This window comes from Cavia porcellus, unplaced genomic scaffold (assembly GCF_034190915.1).
Source record: "Cavia porcellus strain 051 isolate PalLab524CR breed Dunkin Hartley unplaced genomic scaffold, mCavPor4.1 scaffold_8, whole genome shotgun sequence".
Lineage (NCBI taxonomy): Eukaryota > Metazoa > Chordata > Mammalia > Rodentia > Caviidae > Cavia > Cavia porcellus.
In genome coordinates this window covers 91,042,738-91,060,972 of record NW_026947491.1, presented here as the reverse complement: position 1 = coordinate 91,060,972, position 18,235 = coordinate 91,042,738, and positions in this window count along the sequence as shown.

The following is an 18,235-nucleotide window of genomic DNA, read 5'->3' as shown; positions in this document are numbered from 1 at the left end:
CTGCAAACATTACGTGCTGCAAAAATGCACAAAAATCAGGGGAAGATCAAGAGGTGGGGAGAAAGAAGAGATGGGAAAGGGACTAGAGAAAGGAATTCAAATAAGGCACCGTACATGTGCCGGCTTCCCACAAGGAATGTAAGCACTACACACATGTAATGTAAACTAACATTTAGCAAGTGAACTACTACTAATGAACCTTTACAGACTCAGTACCCAAATTCTTCCATTTCCATTTCTGGACCTCAAGGTCAGCCCATTTTCACTTCTCAGAGTTCTGTAGTAAACTCCCCCCCCCCCCCCCGCCACTGTTTTTGGTGTGTGTGTGTGTGTGTGTGAGAGAGAGAGAGAGAGAGAGAGAGAGAGAGAGAGAGAGAGAGAGAGACTGAGACTCATCATAGTTTTGGTCACTGAAAATCCATTTTGTTCGCTTTTGTTTTGCAGTCAGCTCTGTGTTTGTTAGTTGCTTGGAATGTCCATTCATATCATTTCTCGTGAGTGCAGGAAGGCTGGCACTAATTCTGTCTGTGTCTGTGTCTGAGTCACTAAGGGACATCCGGAATGAGACTGCTGAAGTTATTTTTTAATCCGGAATAGCAAATGGTGAATTCAAAAGTCATACTTTCAATTTGCTGAATAAAAACACATTAACATATGAAAAGAAATTATATATCATCCGCCTGCCTGGAAATCGTGCTGGCTTGGTATTGTGCTGCATCCCTGAAAAACTGGACCCCAGAGAAGTAAGTAAAGGTCAGGCAGCGTGTTCGGGACAGAGCCAGTGCGGAAAGGTCGCTTTAGTGTTCTTTTTTGGGTTTTACAGCCAAGTGCTGTGTTCCGCTGAGTGCTTTCTGAGGGTTAGACACCATGAGAAATACCAGGTATGAGGCAGGGCGCTACCCCTAGGGACATTAAAAACAGCTGGGAACATGGAAGGACTCCAGCGTTCACACTGAGGAACAATGCTGATGTGTGAGTTTGCCACACTGAGTGGGATGGATGTAAGGGAAACGGATTGCACAGAGGAAGAGAGCTCTCTGCAGAGACGGGTTTAGGTCTAAGCAGAGTCTTGGAGGCTGGGTGCAAAGGATGGCAGGGGATGGGTTGGTGCCAGGACAAGTGGAGAGTGAGCTGGCTCAGGTGAGTCAGAGGGAGGAAACTGTCTCGCCAGCTCTGAATCAGCTTAACAGGAAGCTGAGGCAAGAGGGGGCAGGATGGCTGCCGTTGTTCCAGAAGTGCAGGGTGGCTTTTCCTTTTCATGGACTGTTTTCTTATGGAGAATATAGTTTCTTTTCTTTCTTTTTTTTTTTTTTTTTTTTGTCTTTTTCGTTTTTATCGGTACCAGGGATCGAACTCACGACTGCCTGCTTGCAAGGCAGGCGCTTATGCCGCTGAGCTAAATCCCCAGCCCCGAGAATATAGTTTCTTGGAAAAGAATTTTGAGTGAGCATCTTGGAAAATAATTTTATCCAATATGAATCACCCTCATTCTGACTCTGCTCTTTAAGGACCAAGACGGGAAACAAACAAGTCTAATTCATAGTTAGGGCTTTTTTTTAATAGATGGACTGAAATATGGGTTTCTCAGTTTGAGAACTTCTTACTGTCATCAATCACCAAAAGCATTGTCCCCATCACCTGCCACCAGCACCGGCATGATCTCCTGGCCACTGTCACCATCGGCAGCAGCAGCCCCTCATCCCTTCATTACCACCAAGAACAGCGACGTCCTCCCCTGACCACATCATCCCTCATCACTCATTGTTGACAATAGCACTGACTCCCCAGGCCAACAGCATCTCATGCAGTGTCCCAGAAGCAATGTCACACTGTCACTCATTCATCAACCTTAGCACTACCAACATCATCTGTGACCCCAACAACAGTATCCTCCCACAGTGCGGTCACCAAATGGCACCCACACTCACCATCCCAGTGCCCCCAGCTCAGCTCGCCCCCTCACCGCTCCAAACAGTGGCCAGCAGCGCCCGCCACGTGAGCCTCCTGGAAAATTCTTTGGAAGGTGATATTTCTGGCTTGAATTTTTACTAAAAAAAATTATAAAGTAAAATCAAGATTTGGAATGATCAGAAACAGTAAAGATAATTTGAAGAATCTTAGACATTTAAAGAGCCATGGGGATTTAGCTAAACTAAAGATACTTGTTTAAAATCATCAGGGGAAAATCTAGGGAGCAACTTAAAAATCTGGTAAGTGAGAAAAGGGTGCTTCTCAGATTTTGACTTTTGAACTGGCATGCAGTTCTGAACAAACAAAACAAAACAAAAAAGAAAACACACACAAAACGAGATTAAAGAGACAAATGTGATTAGTAAATATAGCGTGTTTATAACTTCAGTAAGTCAAAAGCCAGGATTGTGCTCATGTATCATCTTTTGTACACTATCCCCACCCAAATGTAGAATTTTTCGTATCTTGCACAACTAACACACCCTCCAGTATCTACTCTGAATTCCTAGGCAGGTGTTGAAAGTATCCAGATGATAAATACGAGTTACTGGATTATGAGTCTGCATCAGAATCGATTGAGAACTGTCAGGGACTGGAAGGCACCAAGGTCGTGTACCTAGAGAGGTCCGGTATCGTACAGGGAAAGGCACCCAGGGACTGAATGCTCACTCGGGCTGGACCACTGGCTCGCTGGTAGTTATGGAGACAATGTACCACCCCACCTACGCTCCTTTCACCTGCCAGCCCCTGCTGGAACTTCAGAAGCATCAGAAAGCACTCAGACACACGGTCACCCAGCTTCTTGGACACAGTCTGTACCTAGTGACCTATTACCGTGGGGTCCTTGGCTCAGTCCATTGCCCCTACCCTGGATCATTCTGCCTTCCCTTACACCACGTTTGTTACCCTAGCAAAGTGCCTGAGACAGGCTAACACTATTTTTTTAAAAAGCACACAGTTCTGGAGGTTCAGGGCAGTGTCCTTGCATGTGTTCGGTTCCAGTGCAAGCTGTCTCTTCACGGCAGGTAAAAATTACTGCAGCGCATGCAGGAGCAAGTGATGCTAAACCATCCTAAACCAGGAAGCAGAGAGGAGGCAGGGCCAGGCTTGGTCCTTTGAAGACAAGGCCCACAGTGAGAACCACCAAGAACTAAGTGCTCTGAAGGTAGCGCCCCCCAGCGGCCAAGGACTTCCCATCCGCCCCTGCTCCTTAAAGATTCTGCTCCCTCTCAGTACTGCCACATGGGGACCAACCTTCCAACAAACACATGGGGCCTTGGGGCAGACCACACCCAAACTACAGCTGCTCCCAAGCTGCCAGGCTCAGTGCAAGCTGCACTGAGCCTGCGCCCAACCTGCTTCTGCCTCTGCCCAGCTCTGCTTCCCCTCCTGTCTGTCGGGAGGGTCGATTGCTGGCCGGCTCCCTAGCCAACGAGCTAAACACCAAACACTGCCTGAGAGCTGGCAGCCTGCAGGTTTCCATGCCAGCACCGGTGCCTGGTCTCTACTCCCTGACTCCATTTACTCTTCAAATCCCGGAGATATCATAAGGATCAGATTAGATGACTCAGTAAACTTCTTGAAAACCGTAATGTGAGCATTATTATTATTTTTTACTAGCATTATGATTAGAGATACGTGATTACTGAAGGCATCCCAGATGGAGTGTTGGAGTCCAAACTCTGAAGGCAGACATACTCATGGCTTAGAGTCTCTGCTTCACCACCTATAGCTCAGGATCCCAGAGATGCTGTTTCATCTGGCTGTATCTCGGCTCACCTATTGGTAAATTAAAGACAACAATAAAATTCTCAAAGAACTTTGCTAATCCTCTGAGACATTGCAGGGAGCCATCTTGCCCTGACCAGCCATCTGGAATCATAACTGCTGACTGTGAGTGGCCTGAGTGACCTGAGTGACCGTGGTCTGGAGTGTTTTCCCCATCACACTATACACAGACAAAACCATTACCGTGATGATGTGCTGCTTTATGACCCAGGTTCTGACACCACCAGTGCTGGAAATATGCTCTAGGTTCTTAATACTGCTTTGAGATAAATCACTGGATGGACGTCATTTTGGACTGGGTCATTCCATACCCCCACCAGGACCCAAATCAGGGGACTCTTCTGGTCTGCCTGCTGGGACCATGTTCCTGTCACTAGGTCCCCAATCATCCCACTGTCACCCTCCTGAACCTTTCTTTGGTCTCGTGACACCTTGCAGTTGCTTCTCATACACTGAGACTGAGATTTTCTAGAAAAACATCTCCTGGCATGCAGCTCTGCTGTTGACATATATCTGGGCAGTAGGTGTGAACTGTCAGGTGCCCACACTGTCCAGGAATGGATAACACAAATACCCATGGGATAAGACCTTTCCCTATGGGAGAGGGTGGGGAAACATTCCAGATTCTTAGAGCTGGGCCTCCCAGGGTTTGCCTGGGGTTTCCGTGGGACGGAGGCGTGAGAGGCTGCAGGGTGAAGACAGGACCTGGAGGAGGGTAATGGCAAGGAGGGGCCTTTGGGAGCAGATGTTCCCAGGACGTGGGCCCAGGAGCTGCTGGGAACAGAGCGTGCTGGAAGGCCCTCTGATGCCAGAGGCTGGGTTGCAGGATTAAAAGGCAATTATCGCTCAGCTTCCCAGAGAAATAAGAGTAATAAAGACTGGGATAGAATGCCTTTTAATACTCTCTCGGCGGCAGAGAAAAACACCCCATAAAAAGGAGTATAAAAAGAGATCAGAGGTGCAGAGGAGGAGCTGGGCGGATCTGGGGTGCCTGCATCGGCCTCTCTGTGTGTCTGGAGGACTGTGGATATCTCTGCAAGCAGGGAGGGATCACAGGTTCCTGAGGCACCGCGGCCTGTGGTGAGTACCCTAACCCGGCTGCGATTGAAGAGCTGTGGAGCTTCCAAGGGGCAGGTGGGCGCACAGTGTCCCTGAGGCCCAGCTTGTCTGGAACTGCGGAGTTCTGAGCAGGCAGAGGAGGGCCACTGGTTCTGCAGGCCCAATGGCTTGGGGTAGCATGGTGCCAGAGTCTCAGTAGCTGCAAACATAGAAGGGGATTTTCAACAGATCCTGAGGAAGCTTTCAAATAACACTTGAAACACAGAAATATAGGAAAATGACAAAACGAAAGACCAAATTACAACCTCAAACCTCCAGCCCATCTCAAGAAACCCTAGGAGCGATGTATATAGAAGAATATATATCCCATCCACCTCATATATCGGACACAATAGCCACTGAAATTGACAAGCAACTCCAGGAAGCTTTAAAGAAATTCAAACTCGAAATAATCTCCCAGATAAAAGAAGAAATGATAAAAGAAATGAAAGAGATTCTAAATATATCTAAAGAAAACACAGATAAAAAATTGGAGGAACTAAACAAAAAGATAGAATCCCTAGATGAGCAATATAAGAAACAAACAGAATACATAATGCAGATGCACAGAGATATACAGGAAATAAAAAACTCCACTGACAGTTGTAAAAACCGCCTTAATGAAAGTGAAGATAGAATTTCAGACCTTGAAGACAGGATTGCAGCTAGTGAACAGGAAAGGAAAGATCTTTTGAAAATAACAAGGAATCAGGAAACAACAATTCAACAACTGCAAGACGATGCAAAGAAGAATAACATAAGAATGATAGGGATTAATGAAAGAGAGGGAGACAACATGAAGGATGTCAGGAGGATATTTAGAGAAGTAATAGCTGAAAATTTCCCAAGCATGAGATCAGAAACTGACATCAGGATCAGTGAAACATATAGAACTCCAAATAGTCATAACCAAAATAAAACTACACCCAGACATATAATAATCACCATCCCAGAAATACAACACAAGAATAGATTATTAAAAGCTGTCAGAGAGAAAAGACAGATCACTTATAAAGGAAAACCTATCAGAATCACAGCAGACTTCTCTTCACAAACGATAAAGTCAAGAAGAGCATGGAGTGAAGTATTCCAGATCCTAAAGCAAAATGATTTCCAACCTAGACTGATATATCCTGCAAAACTATCATTCAAAATAGATGGTGAAATACGATACTTCCATGACAAAGAACAGCTGAAGAACTTCATGAACACCAAACCAACCCTGCAAAAATATTGAAAGACAGTTTAGATACACAAAGGAAAAAACCACTAAGCAAAGCAAATAATTAAACAGAACAGAAAGATAAAGATGCAACAGCAGAGAGATAACATTCCTACAATTAACCAGCATTTAACAGTAATAACCATTAATGTAAATGGTCTCAATGCACCAATCAAAAGAAACAGACTAGCAGAATGGATCAAGAAACAAAATCCAACCATATGCTGTTTACAGGAAACCCATCTAACCCAGAAGGATACTCACAGACTGAAAGTCAAAGGATGGAAAACAATTCTTCATGCAGCAGGAATCCAAAAAAAGGCAGGAGTAGCCATTCTGTTTGCAGACAATGTGAACTTTAAACCAACAATGACCATAAAGGACAAAGAAGGTCACTACATACTCGTAAGGGGAAAACTCCAAGAGGAAGAGATAACTATCTTAAATATATACGCACCAAACTCCAGAGCACCCAGTTATATAAAACAATTATTAACAGAAATGAAAACTCAAATTATCAGTAACACAATTGTAACAGGAGACCTTAATACGCCATTGACACCAAGGGACAGATCAACCAGACAGAAAATGAGCAAAGAAATAACAGAACTGAATCACAACTGTGAACAAATGGGTTTGATAGACATATACAGAATGTTCCACCCAACAACATCAGAATACACATTCTTCTCAGCAGTACATGGATCATTTTCTAAAATAGACCATATATTAGCTCACAGAACATATTTAAACAAATGCAAAAGAGTTGAAATCATCCCTTGCATGTTATCGGATCATAGCGCTCTGAAATTAGAAATTAATGATCAAAGATACTGCAAAAATCCTGCAAACACATGGAAACTGAATAACACACTCTTGAGTAATCAGTGGGTCACAGAAGAAATTAAAGAAGAAATTAAACAATACCGAAAAGAAAATGAAAATGCAGATACAACTTACCAGAATCTGTGGGATGCAATGAAAGCTGTCCTGAGAGGAAAATTTATTGCACTGAGTTCCCACATCAGGAAAACAGAACGAATACAAATAAATAACTTGATGCTACACCTTAAACAGCTAGAAAAAGAAGAGCAAGTCAAGCCCAAAGCCAAAAGAAGAGAGGAAATTATAAAAATCAGAGCAGAAATGAATGCAATAGAGACTAAGAAAACAATCCAAAGAATCAACGAATCAAAGAGTTGATTCTTTGAAAGAATAAATAAAATCGATAAGCCCCTAGCCAACCTTATTAAAAAAAGGGAAGAAAAAGCTCAAATTCATGCAATAAGAAATGAAAAAGGAGAAATCACTACAGACCCAATAGAAATACAGAAGATCATCAACACCTATTTCGAAAACCTCTACTCTCAAAAGTTTGATAACACAGAAGAAATAGACAGATTCTTAGAAGCATATGAAGTACCAAAGCTAGATCAAGAGGATGTAAAACTGTTGAATAACCCAATCTCTGTTAATGAAATTGAAAATGTAATTAAGTCCTTACCCACCAAGAAGAGCCCAGGCCCAGATGGATTCACTGCAGAATTCTACAAGAAATACAAAGAAGACCTAATGCCGACACTCCTCAAACTATTCAATGAAATTGAAAGGGAAGCAATCCTTCCTAAGTCATTCCTGGAAGCAAATATTACTCTAGTACCAAAACCTGAGAAAGACCCAACTAAAAAAGAGAACTATAGACCGATCTCCCTAATGAACACAGATGCAAAAATCCTCAATAAAATATTGGCAAATAGGATCCAGCAAATCATCAAGATTATACACCATGACCAAGTGGGATTCATCCCAGGAATGCAAGGATGGTTCAACATACGCAAATCAATAAATGTAACCCACCATATCAATAAAGCCAAAAATAAGAATCACACGATCATTTCTATAGATGCAGAAAAAGCCTTCGATAAGGTCCAACATTTATTCATGATAAGAACTTTACAGAAAATTGGAATAGATGGTCTTTACCTCAATATAATAAAGGCCATTTATGACAAACCAACAGCCAGCATCATACTAAATGGCCAAAAATTGAAAGCCTTTACTTTAAAATCGGGCACAAGACAAGGATGTCCTTTATCACCACTCCTATTTAATATAGTACTGGAAGTACTAGCCAGAGCAATTAGGCAAGAAAGAGAAATAAAAGGGGTAAAGATAGGAAAAGAAGAAGTTAAATTATCATTGTTTGCAGATGACATGATACTCTACATAGAAGACCCCCTAAACTCCATTGAAAGACTCTTAGATACAATAAATAAATTCAGTAATGTGGCTGGATACAAAATCAATACTCAGAAATCAATAGCATTCCTATACACGAACAACAAAATCACAGAGAGGGAAATAAGAGAAACTACACTCTTAACATTAGCAAGCAAAAAAATGAAATATTTAGGAATTACTCTTACGAAAGAAGTTAAAGACTTATACAGTGAAAATTATAATACACTAAAAAAGGAAATTGAAGATGATCTCAGAAAATGGAAAGACATCCCTTGCTCCTGGATAGGAAGAACAAACATTGTGAAGATGGCCATTCTCCCAAAACTGTTATACAGATTCAATGCAATCCCAATAGAAATACCATCAACATACCTTATAGATCTAGAAAAATCACTCCTAAATTTCATCTGGAACCAGAAGAGACCTAGAATCGCAAAGGCAATTCTAAGCAGCAAAGACAAAGCAGGAGGCATCACAATCCCTGACTTGAAGTTATACTACAAAGCAACAGTAGTAAAATCAGCATGGTATTGGAATCAAAACAGAGCCGAAGATCAATGGAATAGATTAGAAGATACAACCACAACTACAAACACACTCAACCACCTTATCTTTGATAAAGGAGCCATGCAGGTTCACTGGAAGAACGACAGTCTCTTTAATAAATGGTGCTGGAAAAACTGGCTCTCCATTTGCCGAAAACTAAAGCTAGACCCATGTCTATCACCATTTACTAAATTAAAATCTAAATGGGTCAAAGATCTGAATATTAAAACAGAAACACTAAATCTATTGGAAGACAAATTGGGTAGAAACCTTGGAGACATAGGAGTGGGTAAAGAATTCATGAACAGGACTCAAACCGCACAGGAAATACTTCCCAGAATCAATAACTGGGACTACTTCTTGTTAAAAAGTTTCTGCATATCAAAAGAAATCTCCAGCATAGTGAAAAGAAAACCCACAAACTGGGAAAAGATTTTAGTGAACTCTCTCTCAGACAAGGGCCTCTTGTCTAAAACATATAAAGAATTAAAAAAACTCAGACCTCCAAAATTCAAAGATCCAATCCAAAAATGGGCATCTGAGATGAATATGCAATTCTCAGAGGAAGAAATGCAAATGGCAAATAAATACATGAAAAAATGCTCATCATCATTGGTCATTAGAGAAATGCAAATTAAAACCACACTGAGATACCATCTCACTCCTGAAAGAATGGCCAGGATCAAGAAAACCAACAACAAATGCTGGAGAGGCTGTGGGGAAAAAGGAACTCTCCTGCACTGCTGGTGGGAGTGTAGACTGGTACAGCCTTTGTGGAGATCTGTCTGGAGATTTCTCAAAAAGTTGGGATTGGAAATCCCATTTATTCCAGCTATTCCACTTCTAGGCATATTCCCAGAAGAACTGAAAGCATCATACCACAGTGATATATGTGCACCTATGTTTATAGCAGCACAATTTGTAATTGTCAGATCTTGGAAACAACCCAAGTGTCCATCAACTGAGGAATGGATAAAAAAGTTGTGGTATTTCTATACAATGCAGTATTATTCAGCTATAAAGAAGGATCACATTGAGATATTTATCAATAAATGGGCGCAGCTTGAGACCATACTCATAAGTGAAATAAATCAATCTCGCATGTGTGAATACCGAATAGTTTCCCTAATGTAAGTAATGATTCAAATATATAAAAATATGTGGTAATCATGATTCCCCATTATGTGGCCTAGAAGCCTTATAAAGTTTTCACTCATTAATTAGAAAGGCTTTATTCTGGGCTTCTTGATATGGAAATATTTGAAGCTATAGTATATGAAGTTTTATCCAAATATTTCAAGGAAAAAGACAGACACTATGGTAACTACTATTAAGTCGGGTTATTTGGTGGTGAAGTACTAGGTTGCTGAAACAGTCATGCTTTGACCTCTATTGTTATATTGTTATGTCCTGTTTTATCTCAATCTCCCCCTTATTCTTTAAAAAAATTATTTAGTTATTTCTTATGTTTGTTTTAATTAAGGGGAAAATTTTAAAAAATTAGGATATATAATAGTAACTCTTTTTGATTTCCTATTAACTTGTTTTGAAGTCCTGTAATGCTCCCACGATCTTGTTTTGACTGATTAGACTCTGTTCCATTCTGCATGATAGTATCAAGTTTGAGCGTATAGGCAACTACTTTGAAGGCAATAAGATTCACTAAGATGCCCATTCTGGTTTGACTATTGTCTCCTTTGGAAGTCCTGTAATGTTTACAATGCCTAAGTTTTATTGGTCTTGTTCTCTACTGTTTCATCCAACTTTATAATATCTAATGAGATAGACAATTCTTTTTAAGGAAACAAGAGACAACATTGATAACCATTGTTGATAACCTTGTACTCTGTTCTACACCATGTGCTATGTCTATCCTTGGTTTTGACTGATAGCTTTGTTTTGCCATATTTGACTGTTTTCTCTCCCCCCCCCAAAAAGTAATAAGAACTAGGGAGTAATAAAATCCAAAATGTGTAAATTTTGTTGTAAAAAAGAGAGGGGGAAAAAAAAAGAGCTCTAACGGATATAACAGCAAGTGTGTTTAGGGGTGTTAAATAGCTGACTATATTAATGTTTTTGGATCATTGAACACAGCTGTTTGCAGTCTCCCTGTTTGAATGTCCACTTTGTATTCTTTGATACTGTGATTTGAGCAACTATTTGCAAGATGATAATATGTAATCTATTAACAGGTGATTTCTTACTGTTATGTTTTTTTTTTTGTAGTTCTGTATTACGTGTACCCTTACACCGCTTTGTTTTGTTTTGTGTTTTTCTCTTTTTCCTCTTAAATAAAATTTTAAAAAAAAGAGAGAGATCAGAAAAAGCAAGAGGGGGAGCATGTGGAACTCTGAATGAGCTTTTCCAGGTCAGAAACTTCATCACGTAGGACGTGGCTTCGTAGTTACTGCTAAAGAAATACTTTGGTTACTTAGCTGATGGGTAAATCCAGAAAGCCGGGCGGTGGGGAACAGGTGGAGTAAACCCAGTGAAGCAAACCCAGGGAAATCCTGCCCACCACTAGGCTTCCTCTGTCCTCCCTGCCCACCTGTGTCTCCCACCCTACTCGGCTCTGAGCAGACCGCAGAGGTCGCTCAGCCAATGCCACTCCAGCCTACGCAGCATGGCGTGCTGGGATCGTGTGCGGGATTTGAAGCACCAGCGCTTGTCCCTCTGGGGTCTGTCTAGGGTTTCTTTCCCTCTGCTCCCCACCCTCTCCCGGGCCTTGTGTCGGCCCCATTGCTTTCCATATTCTGCCTTCTGTGCTCCGTCTTCCAGCAGCCTGTGGCCTGTGCATACCGAGAACCAAGCCCAGAGCAGCTGGCAGGTGGCTGAGAGCACTGATCACTGCGGCTTGGTTCACGTGGTGGGGCTGGGTGGCCGCCTCCCTTTCCCCCACTCACCCTCCATGACAGCCACCAGGCTCTGCCATCAGGCAGCCATCAGTGTGACCTTCCCTGAAGGAAGGTGAGATTTCTTCCTTCAAAGGTGTGTAAGAGTCATGCAACCTGCTAACGAGCCACTCAAGGTACATCTTGAAGTCTGCTCCCCCACTGGGCCAGCTAACACCCAGTCACTGGGAAGTCTCCACCGGATGATCAGAGTGATGAGGTAATGGAAGGTGATCAGTCTGTGTGTGCGTGGCTGTCACTGATCAGGGCCTGGCCCTCGTGCCTACCGCAGCTTCGCATTCACCCTGGACGACAGTCTTGCATGGAACCAGTGCTCCCATTTTGCTGAAAAAACAAAAGTCTGAAAGTATCCCGTGTTCTTTTAAGACGACACAATAAACAGACACGAAAGGTTTAGAACAGTGCTTGGCCAGTGCTGTTTGCTAAATCAAAAAATAGGAACTAAAACAGTGACTTTAAGAATCAGTATTGGCGCCCGCCCTGTCGCACCCCAGGGCTGGCGGCTGGGAACCTGGACCTCACAGGGCTGGCAGTGTGTGGGCATCCGGCGCTGGGGACACGGGGAGGAAAAGCAGGAAAAACACACGATGGAGAAGGTCCGCTTTCTTCCTCCCTCCTTTCTTTCTCTCCTCTCTTTTCTTGCTTTCCTGAACTTCCGTCTTAGAGGACACAGACCCGCCCCTCCTGTTTGTCACGGTTCCTGACTGTGAAGTGCTCCATCACTCAGTAGGGCAGCGGAGATGAGCACTCGGGAAGCTCCACCGGGATAGAAGGGGATGGAATTTAATTGACTTCAGTGAGGAGAACTGAGCTAAAAGCATTAGAGTCATTCAGGGCGAGGGAAAGAAGGGTTTGCTAGGAGGCCAGGAGACAAGGAGATCTCCGTGACGGGAGGGCAGCCTCCCTCAGCTAGGAGTCATTTCCACGACCAGCCACACTCTGAAAATAATCTCAGGCTTTTGCTGCAAACATTTAAAGCACAGGAGAGTTTAGAGAAGCCAAAATATGAGTGAGTAATATTTTTACATTTTTACTTTACTTACTTGTTTATTTCTAAGATTTCTTCACTCCAGCACTTCTGATACTTTGGCCCAGGTAACCCTTTTAGACAGAGCTTGTTTCATTTAGTAAAGGACAATCAGCAGTGCCTTTGACCTTACCCGCTCGATGCTTGAGTTCCCTGGCCAATTGTGACAAACTGAAAACACCTTTGGATAGCACTACGTCCCCATCTGATTTTCTGAGCCCCGTTGGAGGTTGGGTTCTCCCATCCGCATCCAGGCAGCCTGCACCACCTCCACCCGCTCCAAGTGAGCTCATAGCTCTGCACAGGCGTGCAGGAGGTTTCAGTTTCTCTACCCTCTTTCCCTGCCTCTGATGTGGTCCCGAGGAAACCAGCTCCTGCTTGTCACAGAAGGAAAGACTTCTCCAAGTCTGGAGAAGTTATATAGATCTGTTGTAGTCAGAGGTTGGGGAGCAGAACAATTAGAATCAGGACATGGAGTTTATAATATTATTTTTATGATGTTCACCCAGAATTAACACAAGAAAATGCGAGAAATCTGCCCACAACACTAAAGACATAGACTATTTAGTCAAGGGCCTGAATCCCACGGCAATGTCCCACATGAGTCCAGATGAAAACCCAGAGCTCATGACAATGCCTCCCACGAGTCCAGCTGGAGGTCCGGAACCCACAAGAAGGACTTACACTAGTCTCTTTTATGGATCCATGCCGGAAAGGCCCAAAGGTCAGCAGTGAAGTTCAGAAAGTCCATGCCAGCAGGGTGAAGGAGCTGTGCTGGTGGGATGAGGGTTCTACGCTGGAGCTGAGAAGTCACACTCACAACAAAACCAGGGCTGTCCTGAAAAGCACCACAGCCATCCTCAGTGACATGGAGGCCCCGAGCTCCTCCGACAACCAGCACAGTCGAGTACATACCTGGAAGCCAGCATGAAGAATTCATCCTGGAGACCAGGCAGCACATGTCTTCCCCTCCGGAGCCAGGAAACAATGCTTGATGTGAGGACCAGAGCTTCTCCAGAAGAACCAGCGGCTCAAACAGCACCACTTAGTGAGACCCACAACGCCTCAATGAACCAACGCAATAATGCTTCAACCTATCTCCTTCTCCTCCTCCACGTCTCCATTTATGCTGGCAACCTTCCTCAAGTGAAACATCGACACTCGGCAGCACAGTGGTTCAATTCCGCTGGTGTTGAGTTGACCCCCAGTTTTAATCCATAACAAGACCTAAGCTTTGCAATCCGAGTGGCTGAGAACCGGAAGCAAAGACCCACAGTGAGCTCTCTCCTGAGCAGAGGACGCGCTCATTCTGAGAGACGCCCTGATGTCCCAGCCCAGACACACACTTTTCTGTGCACCTGCAGGTGCGTGGATGTGAAGGACAAAGAGAGCTCCACAGGCCAAAGGGCGGGGCCTGGGGGAAAGCTCACAGGCTTGGCCTGAGCCTGTACCCCAAAAGATGCGGCCTGTCACAAAGCCCCCGTCCCCCTTGTGCTCCACCTCCTCCGCTCTGCCACACCGCCTGCTCCTGTACCCTGCCGCGCAGCCTTGGTATTTGCCCCATGCCTGGAACACCGACATGCATAGTGCTTGCTCTCCTGCCTCCTCCAAGTTTTTATTCAAAACATACCTTATCGCCAGGGCTTTCTTCATAATCCTGTTTCAAAGCTGTAAGCCTGTCAGCGCTGTGTCTCACCGCCTTGGTACATGGAGGTGCTCGGTTAATACCCCTGAATGAATGAGTGAACAAGCACTCGAATCTTTCCCTCCGCTGCCCATCTAAGTCACAAAAAGAAAACATTAATAAGGGATGCAGAACTCCTGTGGCCCTGTGTGTCAGGAAGGCTGGCTCTACGCGATTAGGCGTGGACTCTGAGACGCACTGGCCGTGAACCTCACAGTGAGTCCCCACCTCTCTCTCACGCGGACCACCAGGCACCAGGAAAACGGAGGGGGAGTTGGCAGAATGGGAGGACAAAGTCGCTGGCCTCAGTTCCTCCTCCCACCCACCACTGCTTCCCCCCGCCGGCTGACCACTGTCCACACTGCTCTTCCACACCGTTTTACAGGGGAAATACTATGGCCACTGTCGTGGGTCAGATGAAATATGTCCCCCGAAGGTCGGGTGATGGGCTCTGGGAGGCGACTGGACTATGAGGGTGCTCGATGCCCTCTTCTGTGACTCATCGGTGGACGAGCTCCTCTCGGAGGGACTGTAAGGGGGCAGTGGGTTACGGGCCGTGTCCTCGGGACTGCATCCCGTCGCTGACCTCTGTGTCTCTTGCTCTTCCTCTCCCTGTGCCCTGTGGCTGCAATGAAGTAGGCAGATTTCCTCCGCGATGCCCTTCCACCAAGATGGCTTTAAACCCCAGCTCTAGAAGCAGCAGAGTGAGCCTCTGACACCATGAGTCTAGATAAACCTTTCCTTCTTCCAGATGGCCTCTGATCAGGTATTTTGTCATAGCAATGAAGAACCGATTAACACGCCACTCTGTGGGCAGACAGAGATGCATCTACACACACAAAATTAAGTAAAGGATGAAGGGGCATTTTTAAGTAGGAAAAAGTCAGAATTGGCCATCTACTTGGTCTGTTCAACCTGAATAATTTCTAAAATTTCCTCATTCCTCCACTTCGCTTTGAAATTAGGCCTTTGGTTCAAAGTTTACATATTTTGTCAGAAGTGTGTAGACCCATCCTGCCTGTGCCAGGTAAAAAGCATTTCCTCTGAACCACCTGCTACAGCATAAAGTGCAGAAGTTACATGTCTTTTCTGCTGAGTTGAAACAGGAATGACTTGGACAACTAAATCGAGCAACACAGATGTAAAATCACGCAGCTCCTCTATCTAGCCTGTGTCACATTGCAAACCCTTGAGAGCAGGGATTCTTGACCATAGGGTCATTGGTGAGAAGCACCTGAGGATGGCTGAGTGGGAGGCCAGAGTCCCTCAGCATCCGTGGACCACGACAGGATGGTCTCTGGGCACAGTCTGCCAGTGTTGGCTCCTAGGGTATACACAGCTCTTTCTCCTTTCTGGATGCCAACTGAGGCTCTTTCCATCCCTGGCCAGACGGTGTGGAAGTCACACAGACTAAGGCCATTCCCCCGTGATGCAGATGCGGGGCCCAGGGTCTCGCGGAAACCCTAATACTCAGCCCTCTTTTGAATGGTATGTTTCCAAGACATCACGGCCATAGCCACAGCCACAGGAGGGGCTCCCATTGAGCCTGGTGACAAAGCCAAGTCTACCGCTCTGTCCTCCTCTGATTAACTTCCCTCCCCTCTTTGGCAAGGGACCATCTCTAGCCATTTTTGAGATGAGAATTAAGCTTTTATTTGCATAATTAAGTTCACGAACAGATTATTTTCACTTCTTTGAAGATTAATTGGTTTGGATCTCTGTGTCAACATGATGAAAGACAACTTAGTCCATTTTCATTATTGTGATGCAGCTTTGTTCTTTAAACCTCAAACTTCTCTGTAGAGGTAGAACATCTTGGAAATTATTTAAAAGTAGGATTTAAATGTCTAAATCTTTACCTGCTGTAACTTTCCTGGCCAGGTTGTATGTCTCCAGATGGTCTCGATTTTGCCAAAAGCACAAAGTATTTAAACCTACTAACTTGTGAAGCTTTTATGTTGGGGAGGACTTTTGACCTAAAATATTTATACCAAGAACTCCCCCCATTTTCTCAGTTACCTAGGAACATTCTACTATCTCCTTCAAATCCAGGATTCTTCTAAAAAACCATTTAATTTACATTTTATAAGTATAATTTTATAATTGCTGTAGTGCTAATTAAATACTAGTAAATACGATAGTACTAATAACTACCGTAATGGCTATATAATAATTTTAATAACTTTATTGTTATAGCAATAACATATGTTGTAGTGATAGCATCATTATGGTAATAACAGAAAAATAACACCAGACGACTGAATGCTTCCTCTTTCTCTGTGATTTCCTATGCACAAAACAGTGGAAAATTTCATAGTAGTGCAAAAATAGGTGGTCTGAGCTTAGCTTGTAGATAAAGAGCATGAAACTAAGTCCCTCAAATCATAAGGCCAATAAGCTGAGAAATAAGAATTTGGAACCTCAAGATTTTTATTTCAAATCAACTAAACCCAGGTTACCTTTGTAGAATAAACCAGAAAAAATTAAATCATATACTATTTCTATAAACTCCTATAGCATTAAACTAGATCCTTTAGATCATGCTACTTAAAATACATAAAATATATAAAAAATCAGTAGCAACTCCATGTGAATAAGCCTATTGTAAAGACCAAAGGGTCAAAGTCGACTGCCTGACTTCAGCCAGAAATAACCACTTTTTAGGAAGACAGAAATTGCTACAACACGCACAGAGGTCCCGCCCCCTAGCTGATCGTCATTAGGGTCCCCAGCCACACTGCTCATCTTCCCTCTCCAAACTACTAAGGATAGAAGCCAACCTGGCACGCAAATTGGACAACTGGACTTAAATTACAATTTTCAGCTCAGCTCTCAGGCTTCTACCTGTAGATACAGGTAACACAGGCAAGAAGACTTGTAGCTTTGGATTGCTCTGAGGGTCAGAAAAGGAAAACGAGGAAAGGATTCATGATGCTTGCTGTTTAGTGAGTGACCCATCCACAGGTAGCAGCCATTGTTTAACCTGAGACAAACAGTCAAAAAATGCAACACAGTTATTCTGGCTCCACAATTACTTCAATGAACAAATGTTTGGAGCTTCTGGTTCTCAAGACCAAAAGGGCTAAACATTAGCTACATTTGGAGACACCATGAAATTTTGAGTGGGAAGTAGAGTTAAAAATTAGGCAAGCTTGGCTTTGAATACGGTCTCTGAAATATGCTCACAGTACGACCTTAAGTAAGTCCCGTCATCCTTCTGGACCTCACTATGCTTAATGGTGAAAATGCCTTTCCCATTGGGATCCTACAAAGGGTGGACAAGGACCTTAAGGTGGAACTCAGGAAGGGCGGGCCCTGGTGCTGTCTTTTGTCTTGGTGAAGCACGTTGCTGTCCGGCTGAATTAGTGGCCACACTCTGTGGGCGAAGATGGCAATGAATCACCATCTGTGTGACAGATTGAGGGACGGTGGTAGAGGCGGGCTGATGGGTGCTGGCAAACACACAGGCTTGTCTAGGAATCCTTCTGCAATCCTGACAGATGTGGGCACTTTATCTCCCAGATTTAGATGTCATCAGGAGGTGAAGGACACCTTTATCAGCATCTCTACTTTGGCAGTCAAAATTTGCTCCATTTGACTCTTTGTCAGCGAATGCAATGACATGCCTGCAGAGCAATCGATTGTTCCAAAAATGTTCTTTTACAATCCAAACAGAGGTCCAGCCTGAACTCATGTCCATGCGTTCCCTAGGCAGATATCCAGACAGGCATACCTGTGCTGATTGT